General features: G+C 43.6%; 1 pseudogene; it reads left to right on the forward strand.

Annotated features, from left to right (window-relative positions):
• The first annotated feature begins 9280 nt into the window (after nucleotides 1-9280).
• On the forward strand, nucleotides 9281-9679 carry LOC123037140 (annotated as a pseudogene).
• The last annotated feature ends 522 nt before the right edge of the window (nucleotides 9680-10201 follow it).

The raw sequence follows: 10201 nt of genomic DNA on the forward strand, positions 1-10201 counted from the left end.
AGCCCCAGTTTTGTGTAGCCCAGATTTCTCAAAACCGTTCGCAATACACTGTGGTGCGAGTAAAACGGGGGTAGGCGCTGTGCTTGTACAAATGTCCGAAGCAGGAGATGAGCGTCCGATTGCTTTCATCTCCAAGAAGCTAAACAGGGCACAACGAAATTACACTGTGACCGAGCAAGAATGTTTAGCGGCCATCTCAAAAGTTTCAGGGGTTATGTTGAAGGAATGGAATTTAAAATCATAACAGATCACGCCTCATTGAAGTGGTTAATGTCCAATCACGACTTGAATTCACGATTGGCACGAGGGGCGTTGGCTTTGCAGAGATATAATTTCAAGATTGAGCATCGCATAGGCTCACTTAACGTTGTTCCCGATTCGTTGTCTCGCGTCAACGATGACGTAATAGCCGCAGTATATTTACAGGAAGGGCTCCTGGTGGACATGCATTCTGAAAAGTTTAGTGAGGCGGTATTACTTTTGGCCTGGTCTGGTGCCGGATGTAAAGGCTTATATTAACGCTTGCGAAGTGTCAAAACAACCAAAGCTCCAAATTATGTGCTGCGACTGCTATTAGGTAATGCGCCGGAAAGTCAACGGTTTTTCCAAAGATTGTTCATAGACTTCCTTGGACCATACCCCAGATCAAGAAGCGGGAACGTTGGAATTTTTATCGCTTTGGACCATTTTTCGAAATATGTGTTCCTTAAACCAGTTAGGAAGATTATGAAGTTAGTGGGGTCATAAAATACTTGGAAGGGGAACTGATCATGGCATATGGAGCTCCGGAAACCGTAGTGTCAGACAACGGTTCACAATTTCGGTCTCACGCTTTTCGGAAATTAATGCAGCAGTATGGCATCACACATTAACAGCGGCGCATTCACCACAAGCAAATGCTTCCGAACGCGTTAATCGCTCCGTGATTGCCGCAATCCGAGCATATTTGCGTCCAGACCAGAAGGACTGGGATGAACATTTGAACAGGATATGTTATGCATTGAAGACCTCCGTTCACTCTAGTTTGGGAACATCTCCATATTATATGGTTTTTGGACAGCACATGATAACATCCGGTTCTACGTATTCACTTCTAAGGAAATTAAATTTACTTGATGATCGTTCACTGAAATTCAATCGCCAGGACTCGATATTGATATTGATATTGTTAAAAAAAAAGCAAGTAAGCGTATGCAGGAACAGCACGCCGAAAACGAGAAACGTTATAACCTTCGGTCTCGAAACGTTACATTTGCGGAAGGACAAGGGGTGTATCGACGGAGCTTCAAACAAAGTTGCTTTCAGACAGGATATTCTGCCAAATTTGGACCGTCTTTTGTAAAATCAAGAGTTCGCAAGAAGCTGGGAAGCGCGTAATATGAACTGGAAGACTTACAAGGACGCCTTGAAGGTACCTATCACGCCAAGGATATCCGGCAGTAAGGTCTCTTCCGTCGGTATCAGTCTAGGGTACCAGGGATAAAATATCCTAGACTGATTGTTCGGAGGGGCTTTGTAGTGGCGACTGAATAGGCCGTTTTAGTTTATCCTAGAAGTATGCTTCTTTTCTGGATCTGCTAGCCGAGTTTCGTTGCATATCTGAAACTTTGGTGCAATGTTATCAGAGTAATAAAAATGAGAATGGCAATTCATCGAAAGTCAGCCGGTGCAGGGTGTCTTTGGAAAGCTCGACTCAGCTGTGAAACATTTCCGCCGATGGCCTCAGTAAGGCCACGCTAACCTAGACTCGGCCTATTCAAACCAAGCCGTCATTGAGTGCAGATGCACTTATTCCATAATCAAGTTAATTCAGTGACATCACACGCGTATCTCACCCGGGAAATATAGGAAAACCGCGGAGATAAGTTCGTGCATCCGATCGTGAACAAATTTTTAATTAAATCTGTGTGTAAGAACCTCAAAACCACCAGGTGGGTAAAAACAAAACCGAATGAAACTTTCGATTGCTTTTACGACAACATATCCGATTTAATCAATCACCTAGAACAGCCGTGGACGCCGGACAAGTTGGTTAGAGTCCTTGAGAACAATTTACGTACTGAAATCAGGAATGAGATCCTGAATTTGGAAATTAAAACAGTTTCAGACTTGAGAGAAATTTGTCGAAGACGCGAAGTTTTTTTGGCTGATGCTAAGCGAAGCACTCCACTTAAGCGCGACGTTTCGGAGTTTGCTGAAACCCCAGAAAGTTTTCATGAAACGGAATTTGAGAATGAAATGGATGTTTCTGCGCTTGCACTGGCATGTTGCAATTGCCACACAGGTATCAGGACTGCGAGTCCGAAAGAAAAATATTTTGTTACGGCTGTGAGGCCGACAATACCTATAAACCTAGTTGTAACAAGTGCTCAAAAAACTCAAAACCGGGCACGTCGAGGTCGCTTGTCAAACAGAAACCCTCGAGTGCCGTTCGGAGTCAATCAGCAATGACCGACTAATAGAGGAAGCAGCTAAGGTTGCAGCACTCCCCACACCAGACCCACAAAGACCGGCTGTAAATTCTTTACTTCATAGTAAAATACCTGACTAAAATAAATTAGATATCTCGGAATGCAAATTTCAACCAGATTTAGATAGACGTCAATCCCGGAGTTCCCGTCGGATAAAAGCGTATTGGGATAACATAAAGATATGCAACATTGGTGTCCAGTACATTAATTCACTTCCAGCAGGGCAAACGGATCCTCGCCCCTTTTTTCCAGTTCAAGTGTTCAATCGCACTGTCTATGGCTTATTAGACTCTGGAGCTTCGATTAGTTGTGTTGGTGGGATGTTAGCCGAGGAGATAAAAGCTAGCGGTGATTATAAAGTGATAAAAGGACATGCTACCACCGCGGACGGAAGATCGCAGCAAATACTGGGCCATTTGAAAGTCGAAATAGAATACGGCAGCAAAAAGAATACCGTAAAGCTTTATGTAGTACCGTCGCTGAAGCAAGATTTATATCTGGGCATCGATTTCTGGAAGCTTCATGATTTGCTTCCATAAAGTTTAACCATATCGGAACTAGAATCGGAGGTTGATCAGCATAGATTAGATTGATATTTCCTTCAAGCAAGAAGGGCTCGGTAAGACCAACCTGATATCGCATTCGATTGATGTGGGAACGGCTAAATCAATTAAGCAACGCCATTTCCCCGTCTCGCCCGCAGTCGAAAAGGCCATGTACGCCGAAATAGACCGAATGATAGCATTGGGAGTTATAGAAGAATCCGAGAGTTCATGGTCTTCCCCTATCGTTATGGTAACCAAGCCTGGCAAAGTAAGGATTTGTTTGGACTGTAGGAAGGTTAACAACTTCACAGAGAAAGATGCTTACCCACTTCCTCAAATCAGTGGAATCCTAAGTCGGTTGCCAAGAGCTGAGTATATTTCAAGCCTGGATCTGAAGGACGCCTATTGGCAGGTGCCTTTAGATGAATCATCCCGCGACAAAACAGCTTTCACGGCAGACCTCTCTACCAATTCAAGGTTATGCCGTTTGGGCTTTGTAATGCCACAAGCACAATGTCGCGTCTAATGGATAAGGTAGTACCAGCACATCTCCGCAATGAGGTTTTTATTTATCTTGACGATTAATTAGTAGTTTCTTCCACATTTGAACGGCACCTCGAAGTACTTAGAGAATTGGCGTTGCAAAAAAAGCGTGCAGGTTTGACTCTAAGTATTGGCAAAAGCCATTTCTGTACGCTACAAAACAGCTTTCACGGCAGACCTCTCTACCAATTCAAGGTTATGCCGTTCGGGCTTTGTAATGCCACAAGCACAATGTCGCGTCTAATGGATAAGGTAGTACCAGCACATCTCCGCAATGAGGTTTTTATTTATCTTGACGATTAATTAGTAGTTTCTTCCACATTTGAACGGCACCTCGAAGTACTTAGAGAATTGGCGTTGCAAAAAAAGCGTGCAGGTTTGACTCTAAGTATTGGCAAAAGCCATTTCTGTACGCTACGAGTTCGATATTTAGGGCATATAATAGGCAACGGTGGAATAAGGACAGATCCCGATAAGGTGGCAGCAATAAAAAATTTTCCAGTACCAAAAAATCTACCCGGTTTGAGAAGTTTCATGGTCTTATGTGGGTAGTATCGAAAGTTTGTTCCAAATTTTGCTTCACTTGCTACCCTTTTGACCGATTTAATGACTACAAAACGGAAGTTAAGACTAACTGACGAAGCAATAAAAGCCTTCGAGGAGCTAAAGCAACCTCTGTGCGAAGCCCCAGTTTTGTGTAGCCCAGATTTCTCAAAACCGTTCGCAATACACTGTGGTGCGAGTAAAACGGGGGTAGGCGCTGTGCTTGTACAAATGTCTGAAGCAGGAGATGAGCGTCCGATTGCTTTCATCTCCAAGAAGCTAAACAGGGCACAACGAAATTACACTGTGACCGAGCAAGAATGTTTAGCGGCCATCTCAAAAGTTTCAGGGGTTATGTTGAAGGAATGGAATTTAAAATCATAACAGATCACGCCTCATTGAAGTGGTTAATGTCCAATCACGACTTGAATTCACGATTGGCACGAGGGGCGTTGACTTTGCAGAGATATAATTTCAAGATTGAGCATCGCATAGGCTCACTTAACGTTGTTCCCGATTCGTTGTCTCGCGTCAACGATGACGTAATAGCCGCAGTATATTTACAGGAAGGGCTCCTGGTGGACATGCATTCTGAAGAGTTTAGTGAGGCGGTATTACTTTTGGCCTGGTCTGGTGCCGGATGTAAAGGCTTATATTAACGCTTGCGAAGTGACCAAAACAACCAAAGCTCCTAATTATGTGCTGCGACTGCTATTAGGTAATGCGCCGGAAAGTCAACGGTTTTTCCAAAGATTGTTCATAGACTTCCTTGGACCATACCCCAGATCAAGAAGCGGGAACGTTGGAATTTTTATCGCTTTGGACCATTTTTCGAAATATGTGTTCCTTAAACCAGTTAGGAAGATTATGAAGTTAGTGGGGTCATAAAATACTTGGAAGGGGAACTGATCATGGCATATGGAGCTCCGGAAACCGTAGTGTCAGACAACGGTTCACAATTTCGGTCTCACGCTTTTCGGAAATTAATGCAGCAGTATGGCATCACACATTAACAGCGGCGCATTCACCACAAGCAAATGCTTCCGAACGCGTTAATCGCTCCGTGATTGCCGCAATCCGAGCATATTTGCGTCCAGACCAGAAGGACTGGGATGAACATCTGAACAGGATATGTTATGCATTGAAGACCTCCGTTCACTCTAGTTTGGGAACATCTCCATATTATATGGTTTTTGGACAGCACATGATAACATCCGGTTCTACGTATTCACTTCTAAGGAAATTAAATTTACTTGATGATCGTTCACTGAAATTCAATCGCCAGGACTCGTTTGATATTGTTCAAAAAAAAGCAAGTAAGCGTATGCAGGAACAGCACGCCGAAAACGAGAAACGCTATAACCTTCGGTCTCGAAACGTTTCATTTGCGGAAGGACAAGGGGTGTATCGACGGAGCTTCAAACAAAGTTGCTTTCAGACAGGATATTCTGCCAAATTTGGACCGTCTTTTGTAAAATCAAGAGTTCGCAAGAAGCTGGGAAGCGCGTATTATGAACTGGAAGACTTACAAGGACGCCTTGAAGGTACCTATCACGCCAAGGATATCCGGCAGTAAGGTCTCTTCCGTCGGTATCAGTCTAGGGTACCAGGGATAAAATATCCTAGACTGATTGTTCGGAGGGGCTTTGTAGTGGCGACTGAATAGGCCGTTTTAGTTTATCCTAGAAGTATGCTTATTTTCTGGATCTGCTAGCCGAGTTTCGTTGCATATCTGAAACTTTGGTGCAATGTTATCGGAGTAATAAAAATGAGAATGGCAATTCATCGAAAGTCAGCCGGTGCAGGGTGTCTTTGGAAAGCTCGACTCAGCTGTGAAACATTTCCGCCGATGGCCTCAGTAAGGCCACGCTAACCTAGACTCGACCTATTCAAACCAAGCCGTCATTGAGTGCAGATGCACTTATTCCATAATCAAGTTAATTCAGTGACATCACACGCGTATCTCACCCGGGAAATATAGGAAAACCGCGGAGATAAGTTCGTGCTTCCGATCGTGAACAAATTTTTAATTAAATCTGTGTGTAAGAACCTCAAAACCACCAGGTGGGTAAAAACAAAACCGAATGAAACTTTCGATTGCTTTTACGACAACATATCCGATTTAATCAATCACCTAGAACAGCCGTGGACGCCGGACAAGTTGGTTAGAGTCCTTGAGAACAATTTACGTACTGAAATCAGGAATGAGATCCTGAATTTGGAAATTAAAACAGTTTCAGACTTGAGAGAAATTTGTCGAAGACGCGAAGTTTTTTTGGCTGATGCTAAGCGAAGCACTCCACTTAAGCGCGACGTTTCGGAGTTTGCTGAAACCCCAGAAAGTTTTCATGAAACGGAATTTGAGAATGAAATGGATGTTTCTGCGCTTGCACTGGCATGTTGCAATTGCCACACAGGTATCAGGACTGCGAGTCCGAAAGAAAAATATTTTGTTACGGCTGTGAGGCCGACAATACCTATAAACCTAGTTGTAACAAGTGCTCAAAAAACTCAAAACCGGGCACGTCGAGGTCGCTTGTCAAACAGAAACCCTCGAGTGCCGTTCGGAGTCAATCAGCAATGACCGACTAATAGAGGAAGCAGCTAAGGTTGCAGCACTCCCCACACCAGACCCACAAAGACCGGCTGTAAATTCTTTACTTCATAGTAAAATACCTGACTAAAATAAATTAGATATCTCGGAATGCAAATTTCAACCAGATTTAGATAGACGTCAATCCCGGAGTTCCCGTCGGATAAAAGCGTATTGGGATAACATAAAGATATGCAACATTGGTGTCCAGTACATTAATTCACTTCCTGCAGGGCAAACGGATCCTCGCCCCTTTTTTCCAGTTCAAGTGTTCAATCGCACTGTCTATGGCTTATTAGACTCTGGAGCTTCGATTAGTTGTGTTGGTGGGATGTTAGCCGAGGAGATAAAAGCTAGCGGTGATTATAAAGTGATAAAAGGACATGCTACCACCGCGGACGGAAGATCGCAGCAAATACTGGGCCATTTGAAAGTCGAAATAGAATACGGCAGCAAAAAGAATACCGTAAAGCTTTATGTAGTACCGTCGCTGAAGCAAGATTTATATCTGGGCATCGATTTCTGGAAGCTGTATGATTTGCTTCCATAAAGTTTAACCATATCGGAACTAGAATCGGAGGTTGATCAGCATAGATTGTCTGAGAGCGATCGAACCAAACTAGACAATGTAATAAATTGTTATATTTCCTTTAAGCAAGAAGGGCTCGGTAAGACCAACCTGATATCGCATTCGATTGATGTGGGAACGGCTAAATCAATTAAGCAACGCCATTTCCCCGTCTCGCCCGCAGTCGAAAAGGCCATGTACGCCGAAATAGACCGAATGATAGCATTGGGAGTTATAGAAGAATCCGAGAGTTCATGGTCTTCCCCTATCGTTATGGTAACCAAGCCTGGCAAAGTAAGGATTTGTTTGGACTGTAGGAAGGTTAACAACTTCACAGAGAAAGATGCTTACCCACTTCCCCAAATCAGTGGAATCCTAAGTCGGTTGCCAAGAGCTGAGTATATTTCAAGCCTGGATCTGAAGGACGCCTATTGGCAGGTGCCTTTAGATGAATCATCCCGCGACAAAACAGCTTTCACGGCAGACCTCTCTACCAATTCAAGGTTATGCCGTTCGGGCTTTGTAATGCCACAAGCACAATGTCGCGTCTAATGGATAAGGTAGTACCAGCACATCTCCGCAATGAGGTTTTTATTTATCTTGACGATTAATTAGTAGTTTCTTCCACATTTGAACGGCACCTCGAAGTACTTAGAGAATTGGCGTTGCAAAAAAAGCGTGCAGGTTTGACTCTAAGTATTGGCAAAAGCCATTTCTGTACGCTACGAGTTCGATATTTAGGGCATATAATAGGCAACGGTGGAATAAGGACAGATCCCGATAAGGTGGCAGCAATAAAAAAATTTCCAGTACCAAAAAATCTACCCGGTTTGAGAAGTTTCATGGTCTTATGTGGGTAGTATCGAAAGTTTGTTCCAAATTTTGACCGATTTAATGACTACAAAACGGAAGTTAAGACTAACTGACGAAGCAATAAAAGCCTTCGAGGCGCTAAAGCAACCTCTGTGCGAAGCCCCAGTTTTGTGTAGCCCAGATTTCTCAAAACCGTTCGCAATACACTGTGGTGCGAGTAAAACGGGGGTAGGCGCTGTGCTTGTACAAATGTCTGAAGCAGGAGATGAGCGTCCGATTGCTTTCATCTCCAAGAAGCTAAACAGGGCACAACGAAATTACACTGTGACCGAGCAAGAATGTTTAGCGGCCATCTCAAAAGTTTCAGGGGTTATGTTGAAGGAATGGAATTTAAAATCATAACAGATCACGCCTCATTGAAGTGGTTAATGTCCAATCACGACTTGAATTCACGATTGGCACGAGGGGCGTTGACTTTGCAGAGATATAATTTCAAGATTGAGCATCGCATAGGCTCACTTAACGTTGTTCCCGATTCGTTGTCTCGCGTCAACGATGACGTAATAGCCGCAGTATATTTACAGGAAGGGCTCCTGGTGGACATGCATTCTGAAGAGTTTAGTGAGGCGGTATTACTTTTGGCCTGGTCTGGTGCCGGATGTAAAGGCTTATATTAACGCTTGCGAAGTGTCCAAAACAACCAAAGCTCCTAATTATGTGCTGCGACTGCTATTAGGTAATGCGCCGGAAAGTCAACGGTTTTTCCAAGGATTGTTCATAGACTTCCTTGGACCATACCCCAGATCAAGAAGCGGGAACGTTGGAATTTTTATCGCTTTGGACCATTTTTCGAAATATGTGTTCCTTAAACCAGTTAGGAAGATTAGGAAGTTAGTGGGGTCATAAAATACTTGGAAGGGGAACTGATCATGGCATATGGAGCTCCGGAAACCGTATTGTCAGACAACGGTTCACAATTTCGGTCTCACGCTTTTCGGAAATTAATGCAGCAGTATGGCATCACACATTAACAGCGGCGCATTCACCACAAGCAAATGCTTCCGAACGCGTTAATCGCTCCGTGATTGCCGCAATCCGAGCATATTTGCGTCCAGACCAGAAGGACTGGGATGAACATCTGAACAGGATATGTTATGCATTGAAGACCTCCGTTCACTCTAGTTTGGGAACATCTCCATATTATATGGTTTTTGGACAGCACATGATAACATCCGGTTCTACGTATTCACTTCTAAGGAAATTAAATTTACTTGATGATCGTTCACTGAAATTCAATCGCCAGGACTCGATATTGATATTGATATTGTTAAAAAAAAAGCAAGTAAGCGTATGCAGGAACAGCACGCCGAAAACGAGAAACGCTATAACCTTCGGTCTCGAAACGTTTCATTTGCGGAAGGACAAGGGGTGTATCGACGGAGCTTCAAACAAAGTTGCCTTCAGACAGGATATTCTGCCAAATTTTTGGCAGAATTTTGTAAAATCAAGAGTTCGCAAGAAGCTGGGAAGCGCGTATTATGAACTGGAAGACTTACAAGGACGCCTTGAAGGTACCTATCACGCCAAGGATATCCGGCAGTAAGGTCTCTTCCGTCGGTATCAGTCTAGGGTACCAGGGATAAAATATCCTAGACTGATTGTTCGGAGGGGCTTTGTAGTGGCGACTGAATAGGCCGTTTTAGTTTATCCTAGAAGTATGCTTCTTTTCTGGATCTGCTAGCCGAGTTTCGTTGCATATCTGAAACTTTGGTGCAATGTTATCGGAGTAATAAAAATGAGAATGGCAATTCATCGAAAGTCAGCCGGTGCAGGGTGTCTTTGGAAAGCTCGACTCAGCTGTGAAACATTTCCGCCGATGGCCTCAGTAAGGCCACGCTAACCTAGACTCGGCCTATTCAAACCAAGCCGTCATTGAGTGCAGATGCACTTATTCCATAATCAAGTTAATTCAGTGACATCACACGCGTATCTCACCCGGGAAATATAGGAAAACCGCGGAGATAAGTTCGTGCATCCGATCGTGAACAAATTTTTAATTAAATCTGTGTGTAGGAACCTCAAAACCACCAGGTGGGTAAAAACAAAACCGAATGAAACTTTCGAT

The sequence above is a fragment of the Drosophila rhopaloa genome, unplaced genomic scaffold (genome assembly GCF_018152115.1).
Source record: "Drosophila rhopaloa isolate 14029-0021.01 unplaced genomic scaffold, ASM1815211v1 contig_138, whole genome shotgun sequence".
NCBI classification, from domain to species: Eukaryota; Metazoa; Arthropoda; class Insecta; order Diptera; family Drosophilidae; genus Drosophila; species Drosophila rhopaloa.